Source organism: Lathamus discolor, chromosome 6 (assembly GCF_037157495.1).
Source record: "Lathamus discolor isolate bLatDis1 chromosome 6, bLatDis1.hap1, whole genome shotgun sequence".
Classification (NCBI taxonomy): Eukaryota; Metazoa; Chordata; class Aves; order Psittaciformes; family Psittacidae; genus Lathamus; species Lathamus discolor.
The window spans coordinates 11,148,560-11,171,871 of record NC_088889.1 but is presented as its reverse complement, the minus strand read 5'-3'; positions in this window follow the sequence as shown (position 1 = coordinate 11,171,871).

The following is a 23,312-nucleotide window of genomic DNA, read 5'->3' as shown; positions in this document are numbered from 1 at the left end:
CCACCACAGCTCAGACTGGAGTCACTCATGATCCGCAAGCCAAAAGCTCAGGATGTTCCAGGATTTATAGATTTTTGCAGTAAAATGTGGTGCTCATTGATGAGACAAGGAAGTTACGGTAAAACCACTAACTCCACAATGAAAGGGCTTTTATACGCTCTGTTGCAGTGGTGGTTATGGCTGCCAACTTCGCACAATTCACTTTCAAGCACAAGAGCAGTACAAACTGGTTTAAGATGATTTCTGAATGATGAATGCTAACTTAAAAGGCTTCCAGTCTGACATAATTACTCTGCATTAATGTGCAATACACAATGGTCTATATGGATCTCAATGGGAATCTCAGTGGGGCTTTGTGGGCTCTGTTCCAAGTAACCTCCTCTGGGAGTCACGCTTAGAGTCCTACAGGCTGACGTACAAATAGATCCCGTATTCATTCCTGAATTATTTCTGTGCAGGATCAGATGCAAGAAATCCAGGGCCATATTCACTGGTGTAGCAGCACACAATTGTACTCCACTCTAGTGAATACAACCCATTTTATTTTCTCTTCTTGGCCTGATGTATTTTGCTTTGGCTAACATATGCACACCTTAATCTTTTGTGATTAAGAGACAGATGACTCCAAAGAACTCCCTACAGCCTTAAACACAGATACATTTTCAATAAGTGAGGTCAGGGAGGGGAGACTCAACCACTTTTCCTGAGCAAAGGCCAAATTGAATGAAGAATTCATTTACTTATTCCCAGCTAAACACCACGCATTCTGAGATTTCACCTAGCCCTCGAAATGAACTCTAATCCTCTGTAGTGATTGTCCTGCAAAGATCACAACAACCAGTACTGTTGTTGGGTGGATAATTATGCAGGTTCAACATTCACATCATCTAATCAGCTTTTGGATGCCTCAGCATCTGGCAGATACTGCTTTTTTATCACTTCTAGAGGCTGATACCTTGTCAATGAGCAGACGATAAGTGCATTCAGGAAAAAAAAAAACCTCTACTAAACACTTCTTGGTCCACAGTTGAAACTTCTCTCCAAAGCTCAGACCTATTTGACACAGGGATTTTTACCTGGGCTCATTTCCAATCAGCATGATAGCTGCACTGGTTTTGCACTAGTGTGCTGCTCTTAGCCCTGGGGTCATGGCAGACAGCTGCAATTTGCTTCATGGGAAAGAGTTGGTGAGATGCTGGCAAATGAAAGCAGCCCTCATCACAGCCAGCAAGTCTTCTTCCCAAAACCAGTGTCTTCAGCCCATGGGATGGAGGGGGAATATCTTGTTAACGTCATGGGCAGCTCCACTTCCCTGTTTGGTTTTCACTGCCAAATGCCTGGGCTGGAGGCAAAGGCAGCTATGAAGGGGCTGTTAAAAGGACTTAGAGAAGTAAGAACAATGGTACAGAGAAGTGTGCTGCAGATAGGCAGCTTCAAAGGCATGACGATAACAGTGGCTGGACACATCCCAGGTGGAGCGAGTTAGTCTTCACAGAGCTAAGCCTTGGATCAAAGGAGATCTCAAACCTGCAAGACCCTGGAGGGCAGAACAGGTTTGGGTGCGCAGTGGTGAAGGTAGTGGGTGGCAGCAAAAAGAGATTGAGCGTGAAAGAGGATTCCTTTTGACATAGTCAGGGCAGGTCATGAACAGATGAGTTTGTTAGTGCAAGCAGTTAGCTGCCTCATACACAGCAAAAGAAGGTTAAGTTTGTGCAGAAGGTGTAGCATGCATTTTTACTTCAGGAAGCAAGGTTTATATGAGGATACAGGCTGTTGGTTTGTCTCCACCTTCAAGCCTTTGAACCATCTTGCCAACTCTAACCACATTCAGAAGAGGGGTAGATGCCTCCAAGATAATGCTCCTTCTGATTTGTTTCTCACTGAACAGACAATGAAAAATTCATCACCTGCACAGAGAGGAGGGAAACCCAATCAAGCACCTCTGAAGACGGAAAGAGAGGAGAAATATCTCTATCTGTTCCTATTAGCCGTTGGCTGGCTAGCAGATCAGCTTGCCCTTATTTCCCACACATTAATAAGGAATGGATGAAGCTAACTGTTTGCCTTCTGCAATATCCCTAGTAAAGAAAGAATGGGGACTCGAGAACCTCTTGTCAGAGAAAAAGATGTTCTAGCAATTAGGACATTCACTTAGAGTGTAAGACAACCATGACCAGCCTCTCTGCCACGGATTTCCTAGATGGGCTTGTGCACATTGCCTGCTCCCTGCCAGCTTCCCATCTGTTGAACCTCCCCACCTCAAAATCATCAATAAATCACTACAACCCTTTCTGATCATATTTGAGGTCTTTGGGCTGATTCAGTTGAGACAACAAAACTGGCAATGCACGTAGGCATATTGATACAATCGAACTTTTACGAAAAACATACAGTCCTTGTAATCCCAGGACTCACTTCATGAATCTCTTTTGCCCAGAAGTACTAGCCTCTTCCAGCCATCTTGCAGCCCCACAGGAGAGATCCCCTATGTTTTTTCAGAGCTACAGAGCCAATGCACTTTCATCTGCATCCCCAGCTTCCTGATGGGTCTCCATATCTGCTTTCAGGGTTTTCTTATAACTGCTCCTTCCTTATCAACCCCATTCCCAAAGGTCATATGTAACCATGCTGTCAGCAGAAATCTATTTAAACAAACAGCACCTGGTGAAAGCCCTTCTTACACACACATTACTTACGGGGAGAGGTCAGGACTATCTCAAATACCCAGCTCCCTTGTGGATCAGTTACTTTTTCCAGACCAGGTTTATAAGAAGCAACGGATATCATTTGAAAAAGCTCATTTTTTTTTTTTTATAAATTCACCTTTTTTTTTCAGGAACAAGCCCTTCATCAGGCTTGAAACATTAACATTGCAAACATAAAAAGCTGAGCACTTCTTGATCTGACACTGGCAGCGTGGCTGGCTGGGAAGGAGAACTCTTCCGTGGTTGGGAACCTGGCTCCCTATCATGTTTAATGACAGAAATAAAAATACCTTGGGCTTCAGCCCGGTTTCTAATTCCTGGGTGTGGTGCCATGAACTGCAGTTACAGTGGGGATGTGCGAAAAGAGCAGCCGGGGCTTATGTAAACCCCCATCTGCAGAGGACAGGTCTCCTTTGTAGACCCACTCAGGAGCACAGCATGACTAGTGCCAAATCCCGCTTCTCCTCAGATGCTTGAGGACCCTGTTAATACAGCAGGGTTGTTTGCACAGACCAGCAGGAAGTAGCCTTTGGCCAGTAAGAGGAATTATTACCACTCCCTAAGGACCTTTGCAGTGTGGTTTCTGGCCTGTCTCCACTCTCCTTTTTTGTTTAAAGTAATGTCCATCAGCACTTGCTTTCCATCCTCCCTCCTAGCACTACAGCCAGCAGCCGCAGATATGCTAACAGCCCCATCAGCAGCTCAGTGCTGGTCCCACCAACCCTGTCCCATCCCACTGAATTCAAAGAAAAGCAGCAAAACAGTATGCACACATGCTTTACAATGAAGCTACCCAGAATAAAGTAAAACCATTGGCAGTGCCACTTTTACCAACTCCAAGCTCAGGGAATAAAATGAACATAGATGTTCTCCACTTTGTTTGCAGAAGAACTGGTTTAAGTTTGACCCAGGTAAAGCCTGGCTAAGTCTTGCAGCTCTTTTCCCAAGCCCAAAAGACAATCACCTTTGGGTCTCTTAATGTCATATTCTAGCTCCTCTATAGCCATCACCCTACTACCAAAAAAAACACCCTCCAGACTGACTCATCTTGGTATGATACCAAATATATCTTTCTGGATGCGTGAAGATTCAACAGTTTGGCAACGGACTTAAAGCCCTACAGCTCCAGGTCCATGTCCACCTGTGAACTTGCTCAAGGTGGCACAGCAAAGAGCAAATGGGGTAGGGAAGCAGCAGCTTTGGCCAGGGAGGACTTGCTTAGTCAGCTCATGCTCTCCTAAATACATTTCTGCTAAGGCTGCTCTCAGGAATTAAAGCCAGCAGCATCTCCACTTTATTATAAATTCTGACAACACATCCAAAAGCTGAGGTTTTGTCAGATCTTCAAAGATTTGTCTAAACTACTGAAAAGCAGTTGTATTTTTTGTTACTGGAAGATAACTAAGGGCCAGCAGCCCTCTTCAGGTAAACAACACAGCCAAGACGGGGGACTTGAGTTTTACAGTGGGTAAACTCACCAAGGTCAATGCTGTGTTCCTGCTTGAAGTTGACCTCTGCAAATTTACCTCACAGGGTGCTTTAGTTTTACTACCTCTTTTTTACCTCAGGATATTGGATGAACACTGGTTCCCCTGGGGTTGAAAAAGGGATTTAAAAAATTTATCAGTAAAAACAAGACCAGACAATCCTCTTCAAGGGGAAAATACCTCTACAGGGGCTAAAACAATAGTTCTTTGTATTAGTTGACCGATACAAATGTATACGCTTTTCCCCACTGGCAGAAAACAGTGTAAACCAAAGAAACAAGCCTGCACCCTCTAGGAAATACTATCACTAATAAAAGTGCATCACTAGGAAAGTGTATTTGGTGTATATAAACCTACCAGCTCTTTCACAGCAGAGCTATGGAGAAGGAAATGCTTACAATGCCAGCAAGTTAACAAGATTTTTGCAGGAGATATTCTGTGCCTAGTAAAAGCCCAAGTACAAAAACACAGCCTTAAATTTCAGGCCAATGAAATTAATGTGAAATTGGAAAAAAAAACAAAGTGCTTGCTGTTTACAAAATTACGTTATGCTTTGTTATGAGTAACTACACATTGAGAGTAATTTTTTTCTAAGGGCCCTGTCTCCAACACAAGACTGTTTAAAATCACCTAAGCATTATATATTAAAAGCATACACTGGGTTGAAAAGTGAGCTAAATCACATTTTGCCCTCTGCCATGTGCATATAAATACCAATTGATACAACTGAAACAAGGGAGCTGTCGGCTGCTTTCAAAAGCAGTTGTAGAGACTTCGGCTCACAATATTTTAAGACTGAACAAAAAAGGAATGTAGATGTTCAGTCTGTGCCTTAAGGTTTTGAAACACAAGCAATGAGTTGTGGAAGAGGTTGTAGGGATTTTATCTACCACTATCAATTGCACCTCCCCTTCCAACGAAACAGACAACAAGTTTAGGTAATAGTGTCTTTACCGTACTGGTTCTTGAATTTTCAGTAAGACATTTCCAAATTTAAATAATTTATTAATTTTACCTGAGGAAAAGAAATAAGGGTTAAGGAGAGCACAGAACTCCCATCAAAGTTTTCCCTTTCCTTTCACTTTCTTGCATAAAAATCCTATCCTTTTTCACAGAGATTTTCAAACAACAAAATAGTACAAACATAACATGAATCTGTGATGTAGGTGGGGCAGGAAGTTCTATTCTCTTCAGCTGATAAAAATGAGCATAAAATAGCAGCAATCTCTGTGGATTTACATAGCTGCATATCTATCCTCTGACCATCCATACCCTCCCTTCTTGCTGCAAAATCTCCTTAGGCTCAGAATGTACATCATCTAGAAACAAAGACAGCACAAGCCCCTTATTTTAGCTTTGGTGTCATTTAAGGAATGAGAACACTTCATTTAATAGGGTGTTTGCTGGCTATTTACTGAAGAAATTTTTTCTTGCTGGAGGTCATTTTCAACTGCACTGTGAGATCTGTTTTAAGGAGACTGCTTTGTGCAATCAGAGCAATGTGAGGAAGGTATGAAGAAACAGACTTTCTGAAAGGTGGTTTTTTTCACAGAGGAAGTTGCTTTAACCTAGATATCTACTCAGAAAATATGTTTTCTGTTCCTAGGTTGTTTGACTTTCAGAGAACAATAAATTCCCAAGAGTTCTTACAAAGATCAGTCACGCCTCTTTGTTTTAATGGCATATTTTGAAGTTTTACCTCTAGAATATTGACAAGAATCAAAGTAACTTTTGATATATGGTGTTAGATATGCTTCAGGAGTAAGATTGCTCTCAAGTTAGACTGTCTGCAGACAACTCAGACCACCCACTTTCAGCTTAAACACAGTCTGCAGTGATTCAGATCAGAGCGGTAGCTGTCTGCTCGAACTGTGAGATCTTGGCATTCATCAGACATGTCCAGAGCACATCTGATAACACAGCTTAAACTGCCCAGGGCCATTGGAAGGCAGGTGAGGGAAAGCTAAGAAATATCAAAGATGGAAACAGCCTAATCTTCAACTCAGCACACTACACATTCTGAATTTCACACGCATTCCACAAAACTCCTTAAGTCCCAAAAGCTTTAATCCAGTCACTTTGCAACATATGCGTGTTTTATTTAAAAATAAATTATTCAGTATTACTTTTCCTTTCTTGTATCCAGCTGGCAACATTTTCAGTTAGCTCTACAGGAGCCAACATAACCTCCTATTAGTTACGGTATTGTCCATTTGTCTACATCTTCTACTAATTTTCTGCAGAGCCTTTGGACAATGCACGGTTGACTTTTTTAGGCAGTTAACCCAGCGCTCCAGGGATTTCAAATTGACACTACCAAGACTCTGGCCATGCATCTCCTAAACTCTTTGCCAATGATGCTTTGAGATGTGCACATCACCTAGATTGATCCAGTTGCCTACTCCTGCTAAGAGCTAGAACTCAGCAGCTGATTTCAGGGAACTGACTGTGGGGGAAAGCTCAGCTGCAAACATAAAGCACTAAATTGATGTGTAAGAGACACCACAAAGGGAAACAGGCACTACAGCAGACAGCATGATAGAAACTACAGCGCTGAGGCTGGCAGCTGTCAGAAAACCCCTGGCAAGGAGAACTGAGAAATGATTGATCAGGAATAGAGAATAAGCCAGAAATCCGTGCTAGACAACTACATAAGGCTGTGACAGACCTCCACCTGGAATATTTTATTTGTTTGCTTTTCACCATCTCAGCAAGATGACTGTGAACCAGATACGGCACAGAGGAGGGTGACCAACAGGTTCAGGAGTACAGAAGCTGCTCAGTACCAGGAGATGGAGACATGGACATGTAGAAAAGGGTGAAATCAAAGTTCATGAAGAGTGGTGAATGGGTAGATTTTACTCCCTATCCCATGTATTGCAAAAGCTGAGGATCAGCCTGGGAAATTGTCAGTGGTGTATAAAACTAGCAGCACCAAATAGTCACCAAGAAAAGGAATTGCTTCATCACGCATTGTGGGTTTAACCACAGTGCTTCTCACCCTAGGTCACAGCAATGGCTGGAAGTTTCCTTTGCTTAAGAGAAGTTTAAGCAATATTCATAGGAGAAAAGCCCCTCAAGTTCTGTTAAAGCCAAAGATACCGATGTTGACCTGTGAACCCTCTGCATTGCAGAGCTTGCAGGTTTTGTCCTGCAACTTTTCCCCAGATGTCTGCTGCTGGCTATGGTTGGAGGTAAATCAAGGTGTCCATTTTTGTGCTTTTTACCCAAACTGATACAGCTGCTACATCTCCCTGCAGCTGGGGTCCATACCTCCCCAGATAAGAGATTGTTTCTGCACACACTGCACTCAAGAGTTTTTACTTGTTCAGCTGATGGAGAAGATTTTCCTGTCCTGCAGGAGATCACCAACAAGCTGGAAAAAGCTTTGTCACACAGGTTTGCCTTCTTGCCTGAATGGGGATTTTCTGGAGGGAAACAGCATGGAAAGCTGGATGTGGCTTTGTCACTTGCACATTTATCATGTTTGAGAAAGACAGGGAGAGATCTCAGAGGATTTTTGCTTGACTGACATCATGTGAGTATTTCAGCTGATGCAGACACATGCAGACAAGAAGAAGGACTCCTTGGGGCGTGCTGGGGAACTGAACAGAGACAGTGATGTGCATGAAGGTGTACAGTAGCAGGGACAGGTGACAGGCTTTGCATTGCCAATCCTTACGAAGTTATGATGAGTTATGGTGGCCTTGGACAAGAGAATTCCTCCTCCAAGGAAGGAGCATCAGGGTGCTTCCAGACCCAGACCTTGTGTCCTGAACCAGACAGAGCCAAAAAGGCCAATCTGCCTACCTCCTGCGTCTGACTATTCTCCAAAACTTTAGGACATTACCTGGGATCCTGGGGAAGATTGGAGGCAAAGAGTTCCCCAATTCCCTAATCATAAAGCCACATGGCTTTCTCCAGTGTGCCAGGCAATGACTTTTCAGCTCTGTTGTCTCCCTCCTGATTGCCCTTGCTCTGTAGGATCAATAACCACCACAGGCCAATCTCATTGGGTGAACGCAGGACAGCACATACTGTCAGACAAGATTATTTTGCTCTATCCAGCAGGAGACATCATTATTCTGGGATAGGCAGCACCTTCCCACCGCCAGAATTATAATCCAATACAGTGTTTGTTTCGCAATGCTTAGCATGGTCATTTGCAGGCTGGCCAGTAGCCCAGTGCCTATTCGTGTCTGCCCCCTTCACAGCCTCCCACACATGCTGGACACAGGCTGGAGGATTCATCACATCTTTGTTTGAAGGTCACCATGCATATCTGCCTCTCACATGATGGGAAGCTGCTGTTCCTCTGAACCAGGCTGGGCTGTAACCCCGGAGATGAACATATGGAAACCCTGCAGAGTGCAAAAGGGAGGTGAGGAGGGAAGCAGGCAGTAAGAACCTCAATTTCCTAACTCTTAATGGGGAAAGCAAGAGATATGAGGTGTTATTGTGGCGCCAGGTAGAGAAAATTTGCCAGGGTTTAAACTGCATAGAACTGGAAGGAGAGAAGGCATCACCTTCTGAAGTCTGTGCAGAGAGAAGACGAAAAGTGGACAGATTGAACATTAGAAAAAGGTTTTTCATTGAGAGGATGGTCAATCACTGGAACAGGCTCCCCAGGGAATGCTCATGGCACCAGGTCTGTCAGAGTTCAAGGAGCATCTGGACGATGCTCTTAGGCATACAGTTTAGTTTTAGGTAATCCTGTGAGGAGAAGGGAGTTGGGCTCAATAACCCTTATCAATCCCTTCCAACTTGAGATATTCTATGATTCTATGAAGTGGGCTACCAGGAAGAGCAGAAACAACCCACCCCAAACTAGCCACAGAGTAGAAAAAGCCTGGAAGAGAGCAAGGTAAAGTGTGTTACGTAAAGACATTTTCCCTTTCCTGAAGATCTTTCTGATGGCCATTTCATGAAGAGGCAGCTATGAGGTCATGGGCGCACACAGAAGCTGCTCAGCCTCAAAGCTGCTCTCCTGGAGCAGTAGTTGTCAGCACCAGGGTAACAGTGCTGAGAGAGATTCATTTCAGCCAGTCAGGGTAGGACTGCAGAGGTGTTGTGCAGGGCTGTGAGCAGGTACTTCTCCAAGTGTAGTGAAGGTACATCTTTCCCCTTTCTTTCTTGCTGTCCAGTTCTTTGTCCATCTGTCTGGCAACACCAGGAAACCAAGCAAGCACAAACTCATTGAAATATAGAGATGCATATACACATTGCACAAGTATAGGGATGCGCTTACATGTGGCATACAGCTGTGTGCAAGGGGATGCCACAGAGCCCCACATGAGAGGTTATGGGGCCACAGTGGGCACAGGACTAGCTCTCCCTGATGCCATAACCTGTTTAAATGCCTTGCCCACACTTGCAAAGTGAGGTTTGTTTGTGAAATTATTTCTCCCCCATGTCATGTACTTCACCCTAACTGCAAGCTGTCTGTGTATCACAACCTGACTGCCCAGGGCTTCTTTTTCACCCCACTCCCTGTGCGCCATGAAAAGCTGCGTCCTGTGTATGTAAATGTAATACATGCAGCAGTGTGTGGTGATGAAATGGCTGTTTCAAGAGGCCAGCAGCAACACTGAGAGTTATTGCAGATATAGCCCATTTATTTTCTACAGCTTTACATATTTTCAATAGCTGCTCAGCCACATCCTTACCTAGAACACAGGGCTGCTTTGAGCAGTGCTCGGGGGAGGGAGGGGCTGCAAATCAAATGCTGGTTTTGAGGGAGATCTCTTTGCTCCAGGGTAGCCTGACTTTCACTTACCTTCTAACAAGTTTTCTAAGAGGGTTTCCAGCTGTGCATGGAAGGAGATGCAGAGCATGGTTGAGTGGTTAATGCCTCCCATGGCTGGCACACACCACCAGCACTGAAGATGTCCATCCATCCATCCATCCATCCATCCATCCATTAATCCATCCATCCATCCATCCATCCATCCATCCATTAATCCATCCATCCATCCATCCATCCATCCATCCATCCATCCACCTATCCATCCACCCATCCATCCATTAATCCATCCATTGATCCACCCATCCATCCATCCATCCATCCATCCATCCATCCATCCATCCACCCATCCATCCATTAATCCATCCATCCATCCATCCATCCATCCATCCATCCATCCATCCATCCATCCATCCATCCATTAATCCATCCATCCATCCATCCACCCACCCATCCCATACCAAACCCAGAAAAGCATGATGAGCCCCAGGCACAACACTCTGGAGACTGATAGGGGCTGCTGGGCTCCAGGTTCCCACCAGGAGCTAAGGACATCACCCAGCAAAATAACAGCTGCAGGACCATGACAGCAGCTAGAGACCCAGAGGAAAAAGGTTTGCCCCATAAAAGCATCCAAGAGGCTCCCTACCTGTTTTATCTCAGGTCTTCCAGATGTTCACAAGCATGGGCAGGATTTTCAGTGACTGCAGCACAGTGAAGCTTTTTTCCCGGGGAGGAATCTTTCTGGTCTGCTGCATTCTTGAGAAAAGAAGAAAGAAAAGGTGGAAGGGCCTCAAGGTAAGAGCATGAGTCCCTTTAGCTGTGCCAACTCCAGCAGTAACCCCCAGGCTGCAGATGTTGCACAGAGGGGTTTGCTGGTGACATGTGATGAGAAATCCTCTCCCTGGCTCAAAGTCCACATAAGACTCAGACCCCATTGCATACCCCACCCTCCAGCATGCCAACATCTCCTCTGCTCTTCATCTTTTTCTTCTCTCCAGTACAGAGCAATGACAACTGTTGCTGGAAGACATAATGGTCTTCCAAAAGAGGCCACTGCAGAAAATATCCCTGCATTGGATTTTGGGGTCATGTTGAATTGCAGAAAGATCCAGTACTAATACTGAACAAATGATTAAATGTTAAAATGGGATTTTAAAAAATCTATTATTGATCTTATGCAATGGAAAGCAGTTTCCAAGTTCTGGTTAAAAAGAAAGAAATCCAAATTAGACAGACCCTTATTAAAAACCTTCTACTCTATTTCTTGGTCTACTGAAGTTCCCAAGTGTGTTTTTTATTCTGCTGTCTTAAATGATTGTCTCTTTTTAATCATCAGTTAGAAAATTAACCTGCTGAACAAAGGCACTTTCAGCGTTTTCATATTCAGTCACATAATGAAAGACAAACTCATGCTTAAGCATTAAAATTGCTGCAAAATCAAGAGACAGGCAGACATTTGGGGATTGGGGGTAGGGACTGCTTCTCTGAAGTGCAGCAGTGTACTGAACTTCTTTGAATCCCCACCTGCACAGCCCTCCACTTGTCATCTCCCACCCTCACCTTAAATAGAAGAATAATTTATCACGGCATCACTTCATTACTTCATTAGCTATAAACACAGCAAAGGCCCACCCATATAAAAGGCAGAATAATTGACCAGCTTGAGGCTGCAGGAGGGAACAGAGTGCCAATCTGGTAATTTTATTAATTTGAGAGCTGACCTATTGTACTGGGACAGTGAAGGCAGTGGTGGGGCACAGGCAGTTGCAGGGAAATGGAGGCTTGGTACAAAATCACTGCAGAGCATGAGCGGAATTGAGGCGCTTGTTGGACGCATAAGCTCTTTAATCTCACCATGCTTGGCTGTGAAGGTCACCAGAGAGGTGAGGTGGCTGTAGTTTAATCAGAGTCATCTATTTGTCCTCAAGTGCAAAGATTCCTTTCTCTCACACATTTGAGCAAGGTCATTGTTCAGTGCCAGTAATGCATGAATGCGCAGCAGCTCTGTCAGATTGCTCATTAGTATTCTGTACATTACACAGGCTAAATTTGTCATTTCATTTAGAAGGCTCCTGTTTGCATTTTTCTTCCATATCGTAGTCCTCATCAGAAGAAACAGGTGCTACTGGGAAAGATCCAGTAATCATTTATACATATTTACTGCAAACACTGGACACAGCTTTTTGCTTAAAATTACGAATATTCAATGAGCAATTCATTCTCTGCATTATAAAAGAAAGGCTAATTTGGAATTAATGCTGTAAATATTTGCAGAAAATGAGGGGTAAAAATTGCAGCAGAAAGAATCCTGCGGTATGCCGAGGTTGGAGAGAAGGGCCCAGAGAGATACTGGGCCAAAGTCAGCCTGGACCTGGTGCAGGGTCCAGTTTAGCAGGATGCTGGGCTGCACCTCAAGGTGCAAAGCACCGTCATCCTGTGGTTACAGGGGCACCCTGATAAAGCCAATGCCCAGTCTTTACCATTATTCATCCCAAATGCCTGATAAATCAAGGAGCTAATGAGTTAATACATAGATGGATTAAGTCCAGTACTGACCAGAGCAGACCTTAATCAGGTACCTTCTTTCTGTCACTGCTTCTATAGCAGCACCCATGGTTCCTTGAGGGCCCACTTGCATAAAACACCATTTGGAGGTAATTCCGTGTCAGTGCAAAAACACACTTTAAAAGGTTGCTGAATACAAACAGATCAGCCCTCGACCTGCTCCAGATAACCCCAAAACTGGTAGGTTGGTCCATTCTCCATCTTTTGCCTGCAAAGTCTTGCTGCCAGGACAATCGGCCACCAGGCAGGAGGACTCATGCCCAACCTGGCAAGAGCAAGGGAAACTCACTGAAATCTCCCCTCTCCACAAACCTCAGTGACAGGCACAGCTATCACAGTGGCTGAGAAGACCCACGCTGACTTCTGCAATGCACAATCTAGCCACAAGCTCGTCCTCATCTTTTTAAATCATTACAGAGCTCCTTTTTGCTGATATCTATTTCTAGGCCTAATTCATTACAAATCCTGTCTTGTGCCATACAGGGAGTCAACCGTTTTTGCTTTTAATTGCCTATTCTGAGCATTAATGCGTGCCCATGTGCTTATGGAGGCTATTAAAAGGTAAACTCTTAAAGTTCCCAGGCTCTCATAATAACACAGAAAATACCTTTCTCCACACTGGCTAGACTGGTGCTACAATTACGCATTGACTGGCCTGGCTTTAACATTATATCGCTTCCTGGTATTTGAAATATTCAGTTAAAAAATAATAATAAATAAATAAAACCTCTGGTTCCACCAGGAAACAGAGAAAGTCCCAGGGCCTCTGAGCTCTCCTCACAAAGAACTCCCTTAAAATCTTTCCATGAAAATAAAGGAAACTCAGCTAATAACACTTTTTCCACATAAATAATATAGATTGTAACTGGCCTTTGGAGAAGCCTGAGCACAACAGAGGTCTCTTTGTAAGGCCGAGCACTGATTACATGCTGCTGAGCGCTTTCATGATGATAGCTTTTCGTACTACGACATCTCAAGAGCACTTAAAATTAATAAGCCAGGCTGCCTCCTCCTGGGTTGCGCCATCCAGGCAGACATGCCCTAAGATGGATGTAACCCTGACAGATATCTTTCCTAACGGCATTTCCAGGGCTGACAGGTTGCATGAACTTGGGTTCCTGCTGATGTTTCCCTCTGCCCTTATACAATAATAAAGGGATTAGAAGGTACATCTACATGCAATGGCAGGAGATGGAATTTGGTGAGCCACAAGGTTGCCCCTGGTCCTATTCCTAATAAAGAAGTGAGACAAGCCCAAATGTATACATATCTTTGGGAGACGAGAATATTATTAAAGACTCTTGCAAGAGCTTTACTCTCAGAGATGGCTCTGCTGGGGCTGTGAACATCCCCGTTGTGTAGAGCTGCTGCCGGGCCAGCCCAGGTATGCTGCTTTGCCAGGCAGCAGAGATGTTTTGACAAGATTGTCCTTCCAAAAACATCAGCATCCCCCTATTCTCCCTCCTCCCCCCGCACCCCATATTACATACACAAGAATAACTACTTTTTTCCAGTTCCCAATGGGAAGATGTGGATCCAAATTTGCATGTCTCAGCCCTGGTGAGAGCCAGAGCAAGGAGCAAAGCTGACCCTTTGCAAACCTCTCCTGCTGAACCATCCAGGTTCATCACCCAATTTTTGAGGTGTCGAGGGCTCCCTATGATCTTGTGTGAGTTAAATACAACCAGCATATCTTAGCAGTACAAGGAAGAATGCACCTGCATGGTAACAGGAGCTGTTTTCCTGATCTTTAAACCTGTGATGCTCAGTTCTAAGTATCACCCTCTCTGAGGGATCTTGGTCCTTTTGGCTGACTGCACAAGGTGACAAAGAACACGCCTCCTTTTAAGCATATAAGAAACCCCAAGAAGACCAAGTTTCATATCCTAAATAGGAAGCAGAATGCCTAAATCAGAATCTGGGGGCTGAAAGGCACCCAGGGGTTCAGGCTCAAAGGCTTGACTTAGAGCTGCATTTGGAAGGGAAAAAAAATGAAAATGCTTATGTTCTTTCCTGGCAGAAATCCTTGGCAGAAATCATTGTAGCTTGCAAGCAGAGACAGATCAGAGCCTTAGATGCATGTTGAATTGATAAGTTATTGCTATGAAGAAACTCCAAACCTAAGAGCTGAAAATAGCTCACTTTAAAATACAAGCACACACCTTGAAATTAGCACAATATTCTGAGAAATACTCACTCCACTGAGAAAATGGCCACAAAAGAGCTTTATTTTCTGACAGACAACATCCCAAATTAAACAGCTTCCACGTGTGTCAATAAAAGGCATTTGCTTCATTATTTGCAATCCCCCAGTGACAATTTCTAGACCCCTTTGGTAAATGGGGTTTTAAATTAGAGTTCCAGACAGATATCTGCACCTTCGGCAAATTGACTGATAAATGCTCCTTGCTGGAAAAGCAAACCAGGAGGGACAGGAGATTCCTGATGCTGCAGGCAGCTTTGTGAGGGCAGAAGGTCTGGGCAGACTCTCTCAGATCTGCATCATCTGTACAAGTAGGGAGAGACCATTGCATCTGCACAGGGTGCTGGGTGAAACTGAGCTCTGTCTGATGTGGTTCAAAAAGATGTTCAAATCCCACTGACCCAGAGGACACAGACTCCGGGTTTCCCAGTTCCAGTTCTCTGTCCTGTTCACTCAAGATTTTCAGCTGCTCTTCCCAAGTAGTTTTCAGGTCCTTTCCTCACTTTGTCCACAGCTGGCATAGATCTAGATATGACTTTAATGTTTTCCACTAAAGTGAAGGCTATCAATGGATAACTGTGAAAACTGTAGGTGAGCTGTTCCCAGCATGTTGTTGCTGTGACATGCGTGGGGAACTCTCTGTTGATCCCAAATGGATCCTCTGGAGGAAACCAAAGGTCTCACCTACAGCGCGTGGCTCTTCTGGTGGGGCCCAGGACATGACCTGCAGCTTTGGTGAACACCAGCAACAAACCCCAGACCATACACTGAGTGACATGCTGGGTTCACCCATCTCAGAAATGACATGTCCCTTTTTCCTGCAAGTCCCCTGGCACATGACCTTGTCCTTTCACAGCATTGTGCAGTATCTACCGAATAAAAGGTGCTGGACAGGAGAAAAAGAACGTATCATTTTTTCCCAGGACATTTTGCAAGTTTTTTGCCTTATATCATGAACTCATATTGTGCTAAACAAACCCTCAGTTAGGCCTCCCTCCCTTTCAAACCATCATGCAGTCAGTAAATCCACCTGAACAAGCAAGAAAGAGGATTTAGTTTATTCCCAAAAAGAAGTAGTCTTGCTGAAAAAGAAGCAACTGCTAAGCAGTTGGTTGGGGTTGCTAATAGATCATTGGAGCCATCATTAATGCGGGTATTTGACAGTGACAGCAGACCACTCCTGCCTGACATGCACTGTGGCTGCAGCATGAGAAAAGGCACGAGAAAAGCAATGGGGCTGACTCTGACCCTGCTTTCTCCACTGGCCCAGAACTGCTTCCAAATTCCACTTGCATAACTGGCAGGGAAAGGAGGCCCAACATTTCCTGTAGCAAAACTGTCTTTGCATTGAAAAATTACCCGCTAAACTCTGCTTTCCAGTAAATGCCAGGCTGCTTTTCGTTCACTGCACCACTACAGCTTTTCTTAGTTTTTTATTTATGCCTCCTTCCAGAGTTTCCCACCTGCACTATCTTTATCAATGGGCATGAAATAAAAATCAATAGCAGCTGTCCTGCTGGTCCAACAGTGTAGCAGCAGCTCTGGTGCTAGATCCCAGCCAGGAACGGGTGGATGTTCCTAATGAGAAAACAGGACCGTTTTGTGCATGTATGGTGGTTAAAACCAGCTCACTCTTCTGCAGACCAGGAATGTTTGAGGGCTGGATGTGTGGAAAGAGGGTAGCAACTGATGTTGAGGGACAAGGGGAGCATCATAGCTGGCTAGTCCTGACACCCAAATGCACTTCTGGCTCATCCCTTCTCAGCAGAGATCTGTTCTTCCAAACTACCAGCAGCAGGGATTTCTACAGGCAAAATACAGATATTTCACTGTCCAACATAAAAGGCCTTCCTCATTTCCGGAGTTTGGAGTGAGCCAATATTGCATTCTGTGAATCAGTCCCCTGTGGCACAGGGAGGCTGGATCTCAAGGTACATGGCCAGCCCTGCATGACAATTCAGTTCAACTTTGCAGAAGTATTTATGCTGTCACCTGGTTCAAAAAAAAAACTACCTCCTACCTAGAAAGAGTGAACCTAAGTCTTCAAAAGGAATGATAATGGTGCACACAGGTCTTGCAAAGAGTGAGAAAGAGTAGAAGATAAATTTGGCTCCTATTCCTAACAGAGACACCTGGAGAAGGTATTAGGTACCTCTGGTGCCTCCAGTGCAGTATCCAACTCATGATCATCAGGAAAAATGCAAGGTTTTGGCTCTCCATTAAAGTTTTAGGTCAATCTGCTCCTCACCAGCTTCACCTCTTCTCCCTTGGTAGTGTATTTACAGACAAACTGAGTGCAGACCAGTTGGTCTGCAGGACAGCTAATTGTCCATGGAGACTAACTGCCCAAAGTGTTTAAGATAATTTGTATTGGTAAGGTATTTGCATGGCATTATGAAGCAGTGTTCATCCTGCAAGCCTGTGCAAGACAGCTTTGAGATGTTGCCACTCTTCTCCAGGACACAGTGCACATGTGTACCTGATTCTGCCAAAGGTGCTTGGGTCTGTGCCCAAAGGGTGATCGAGCTGCAGAATGCCCAGAAGTAGTCTGCTGGACTTACATAGGCTCCAAGACGCATCTCCCTACTAGAGTCCACATCCTTTCCGTGGTGTCTAGAAAGGGAGAAAATGGCTCTCAGCAGAAACCAAAGGGAGGTGCACTGGGTTCTACCATCTCAGCCACATGGGCAGTGCCCGCTCATTTACCACCTGATTCCAGGGATACAGGACACCGGCAGAGCTACAGTCTGAGCCTACCTAATGGAAACACAGCCTGAGTCCCTTGTGGGATAAGAGCTCACAACAGTCCCAAGAGATTTCCTAATGACTCAGGAGCCACAGTCAATGCCACGCATGAGGATAAATTAGTCACAGCAAAACACAAAGGAGGCCATGGGACCATTAAGGAAGCCCAAACCATAACCAGCCCTTCTTTACAGCTACACTTTGTTTCTTTTCCACCAGTTTCATCCCCCTGTGAGCAGTTTTGCCTTCCTCCCTGTGGCACTAGCCTTATGATTTAGCAGGAATGAGCACAGCCCAGCTCAAACAAGGGAGTAAGTAGCTCTCTGAAACATGGCATCTCCTGTATCAATTGCATTTATTGCTAAGTACTGTCAGGTTGCTCTGAAAACACAGTGGATGTAGCATGATTTCTGGTGTCTGCCAGGTTTTCCGCGCCTTTACACCTCACCCTCAACTGTCTGAGGACTTGCCCCCAGGAGACAGCAGCTTGCCGTGTTTGTTGATGCTTGGTGGTGCAAATGGAGTGAAAGGGAACCAAACCTGGGCAGGCACCAGTGAAAGAGCTGTATAATTGGGAAGAGAGGAGAGTGTGTGAGAGCGACTGGAAGCGTACCGTGCCCAGCTGCAAACAGGAATATTTACAGCAACCCAGTGGCTCTGGGAGACCCCTGGGACCATGCATAGGCTTTTCCCCAAATGGATGGAGAAATGCATGTGAAAACAGAGAATGGAATGCACAAAAGACCTGAGATTGCATTAAATTGTATCTGATTCCAAATAATTTCTCTATAATAGAGAGGATTATTGACAGCCGAGTGAGCTTATGTCTCCTAAACTGCATTCTTCCCTCTAAAGGAAGCTGTACATGTCCCATCTCCTGTGTATGGAAAACTTTACATATCCCATTCTGAGTTACAGTGCTGGAAGGAAATGGGGCAGCTTCAGGACTGTCTGCCAGGAATCAAAGCTGTGAGTCTTGGGCCCAGGAGGGTTTTTGTGTGCAAATTCAAGAGCTCTGCAAACAGCCAGAGGGAAAAACTTCCTTCATTATTAGAAGGAAGCCCTGGCATACAGCTGGGCTCAAGCAGGAGAGATGTAGCCCATAGACACCTGATGCTGAAGGCACATCCTTCCCATAGCGGTTATTTAGAGCACTAGTAATTGACATACCAGACATTATCTTCCTCCTCATGCTTACTAGCAGTGAAACATAGGAGAGTCTGGATAAAACCTCAAATTCAAGCAGGATGTATTGGCCTGAAAACCATCCACCAGGGTTTAAGGTGATGGTCTGACAGGATGTGTCCCTGCTAGGGATGGAATTTCTCCTTTGCAGGAGAAGAAGCCAATACCTCAACAAAGGGTAAGGAAGTATCCAGAAAGATCTGAGTGTGAAATGTGAGGCAGCAGCAGAGATTTTTTGGAGACACATCCATTTGCAGGAGATTTCACCACCACGTGATTCTGGTGCTGAAGGTAGGTGCCTGAGACTGCTGGGGCACCTGTAAAAGCAGCATCCCTTCTCTGTCTCTGACTCAGAGAGCTAATCTAACAGTGGCAGGCTCAGGATTTTGAAACTTGTGAGGTTTAAGCATCTTTCCAATAACTTTAAAAAATAAGGTGAAAAGCTGTATGTCTTAAAAGGCAAATGAATAATACAGCTGGGATCTGTTCCCCATTCCTTGTGCAACCTACACTTGCACTTGCTGTTCCAACCTTTAGAATAAACCTGTGTTATGTTTGCAAGAATCCCTCTGCCATTACAAGGGAGGCAGAGATGGAAGACTTACAACAAAACTTCATGATTTCCACAGAAATAACACCTCCCTAAACACCAGAGCTCAGGAGAGAGGAAGCATCTCTGCAGTTTGCAGTAGCAGAGACAGAAGCAGAAAGCACTGAGAACACTGTGTCTTCTGCTCTGATGGCCCACAGAAAAGTGCAGACCGAGTCCGGCTGCAATTCCACTCCAAGCTGCTGAGTAAGCAGCGTCCACTCATCTGGGTGCAAAACTCATGAATGACCCCAGGGCTTCAGTTATATATAGGGGAGCCCTGCAGGTCCCTGCTGAGATTCCCTACCTCTAAGATAAAAGCCATGCTTTCCAGTGGCAGTGCCTGGCTGGTGCTCACAAGCTCCACAAACCACACATCTCAAGTGGAGGTCCCACCTCCTCAGCAGTCCCCAGCAGTGGATAACACCAGCCAGGCTCTGGGCACTGGCTCTTGTCCCACATCCTGCCCAGGGATGGGGCAGAGTCTGGCCAGGAGTGGGAAGGATGTTTCTAAATGCTGTGATAGACGTGCGGAGCTCCTGCAGAGGCTTGCTGGCTAACAGTAAAAGTTTTGGATTCAGGGCAAGCAGGACCAGGATTTCACTTCCACAAGGAAATAATTTTGTTTAACTTCTGAACTCTGAGCTAAAGCAGCCCAGGGAGAGATCTGTGGCCTGTCCCAGGATAGGGGCAGGTTTGTGTGCAGACTCCAGCCAGTCTTCAGAGCAACTCTGGAAAAACAGTTCATTGCAAGAAAGCATTTTGTCTCAAACTACCAGTTTGCTGTGGTCCATTGGCCTCCTCATTGCTGTAAGGCTAGGAATATGGACATCTTTGCCCAGCAGAAACTCTGTGATGTAATAAGCCAGAGAAAACATCCTTCTTTCTCCCTTTCCTCCTACAGACTCTGCAAGCTGACAGGAGCACCTACCAACAGCGCTGCGATGCTTGATCTCTCCGTCTTGTGCTGGTATTTCTGACCAGTGTACCCACTGGAGACCCAAAATCTGGGACCAAGACATTAGCTCAGTCATTAAGGTGCTTATAGAAACACAGGGAAAACTCACTTGAAAACTGGGAAGCTGTAAGCATCTGCTTCTTCAGCTCTGTCTGCTCCTGGAATAATATCAAGCTATCCTCAGCAAGTGGAGAGAGACTGCAGCACCGCCTAATCTAGGAACATATAAATATGAGTGTTTCCTCGTCCCACTGCCGGCTAGTAGGCTTTTGTGGTTTCTGTAAAAATGACTTGAGCTGCAAAGAAGTGGTAGTGTCCTCAGCAACTTCAACCATCTCCATGCTGGCTGCCCTGAGCACAAACTTCAGCCTGCACCCCACATCCAGCCCATCTCAGCAGGAGGGGGTGAAAAAGGTAATAAACCAGCACTTGATCAACATTAGCTCTGTCGATAAGCTCTCAGACCCACTGATGATGAGGGGAGGAGGAAAACATAGGCTGAGGAGAACATCTGTCTGTCAGGATGGTTTTGTTAAGATTGAGGTGAGGATTTACTGGCTGGGTTATACAAAAGGTTGGACTGCAGCTTGAAACAGCTTTCCCTTGGTGGCTTTGATTTTCTGGCTTCAGCCCCTGCTCCTGAGCTCCAAGTCTGTTTCCAGCTTCTCCAGACCTGTAAGTTCTTACTCCACTACATCACCCCAAATGTTTATGCCTGAAGCATACTCAAGAGCACCCCCACCACCTCTTGGGCAGTGGAGGCCAATGTCAAGAGCAGGGCATCAGCCATGGTCTCAGGAGGGCACTGGAAACATAGCAGGGCGGCCAACAGTTAGGTGGGAACACAACAGTGACATAGCAAGCTACATTACACAGCTGGTGTGTGTAATTGTAAATCAGGAATGAAGCACACATGAATGCAGACCCTGCTGCCAGTAATTTCCAATCTTAGCTTAATTACCATTGCTCTTTTTGCAGCTGCACACATGCGGTCATTACAGAACATTTTGGCTAAACACATTTTGTCTTCTTTTTATGTCCACCAGCTGAATGAAAGAACTCCATACAAGTAATGTGCATCATGACACAATCCATGACACTTTCCTGGGGAGCTCTGGATCCCATAAAGCAATAAATTTTTTACAGCATGGAAAGACATGCAAGATCCTCATCTTTCTTCGATGTAACAGAGACACAAGTGGTGTCCTTAGGAAAGGCTACATCTCTTTCTTTCAAAGGAAAAGCACTGTCTCTGAGCAGGAATAAACTGAGTTATGGCTAATGTGATGGGGTCATCAATAAAAACTACCTTCCCTCTGGGATAATTTTCTTGCAGTGTTATCTGAGCACATACCTTACATCTTCTTTCTTGATGAAAGATGTGGCTTGCCCAAGGTCATGCAACAGGGTTGCATGCTTCTGATCCCACACATCAGATGCAACATGTCAGGGTCATGGGGGAAGAAGAGAGGGCATAATGAGGGGCTGTTTTCTGCACTCAATCCCAAATGTGAGAGGGAGATTGTAGCACAACAAGCCGTCAAAGTGGCCACAGCCATCAGAATATGTATCAACCCAACCCAAAGGGGATGCCTAGGAAAGACTCTAAGCTCATGAAGTTACTGATATATCTCCAGCTTCCAGCACAAGGGTTTCCCAAGACAGATGTGGTTCCTGTGCAGTTAGTAACCCTGGGTGGATCTCTCTTGCACGAACTTGTTTAATGTTCCCTGGAACCCCCATTATTTTTTTAGCATCTGTATCCACAGTTGGCGAAGAGACTGTGGTTGCTCCACAGCCAACAGCCTACCGTGGGAAAGCGCACCTCCTTTTAGTTGCACTAAGTCTCTCCAAGCTTCCTTGTCCTAGTCCTCCTAGTATTTGTAGTGGAAAAGAGAATGAAAATCCAGCTCCTGCCCACCCTATCAATGCTAATACATTATCAACACTGAAGGGGCAGCCTGCATGGCACATACAGCACTTACAGAATCATAGAATAGCTTGAGTTGGAATGGACCTTAATGATCATCTAATTTTAATCCCCCTGCTACGGGCAGGGACACCTTCCACTAGTGACACCTTCCACTAGAAGGCACCTTCCACTCATGAGGTTTATGGTTCTTCTTTCTCCCAGTAAGTCTTCCAAAGTAGATGTCTTAAGATGCCTATATAACAGAGCTAGAAGATATAATTACCCTGACACCGGTACACACATTTGTAACCATAATCCTTACTGCTCTGTGACCTCTGTGATATTTCATCATGGAAAGGTTTGCTGGTTTACAGTTCCCTCGGGTAAAACCATGCCAAACTTCTGCTGAATTACTGTCAGCTCATGTTAAGGCCTTCCCAAAAGACCTTGTACATTGCCAGTAATAAATCACAAATAATGGAAGAATTTAGTCAAAGTCTTGGTGAATCGACTCCCAAGAAAACAGACTGTTTGCAACAATGTCAAAAAGAAGCCTCCAAAACTGTCCAGGCAGTTTTGAAGCAAACCTTGGCCTTGACATTCAAATGTCAGGAATAGCTAGTGACTTGCTAGAGGACCCATGGATTTAGACACGTGAAACCCCTCCAGGTTTCAAACCATTAAATCCAGAGCAAAGTGTGTCCCCACAGACAGCAGCAGCATTCAGTGCATGATAAGTCACCCTCCATCGCTTTTTCCGCACAAGCTAGTGGGAGCTGTGCGACGCCCCATGGGTGAGACTCTTATCTCATGTGTGCTTGGCTCTGTAATGCTGTATCTGTGGGTGTAGAAAACAAAAAAGCATTGCAGGAAAAAGGCAGTCCAGGAATCTTTCTGTACACATCAGAAATCATATATAAATATATAGCTCTTCTTTCCAAGCAAGGCAAGAAATCTTCCAAGAGTCAGCTGCTGGAAACTGCAAGAGCATGTCAGAGAAAGGCTCTCTTCCTAATTCAGACCTGGTCTTAACCAAAAATTTTGGACTTTCTAAGTGGCTGCAAGGTCCACTGTTCTCACGCTGCTATCACAAGTCCTGCTGAGCAGAATTATCTTGGTTTCCAGAGATGAATGCACAACTGACCTGTTCTTTCCTGACAAATTTCAGCAAGGTGTCCAGATGCAGACTTGGAGATGTTCATGAAACTTTGGCTGTA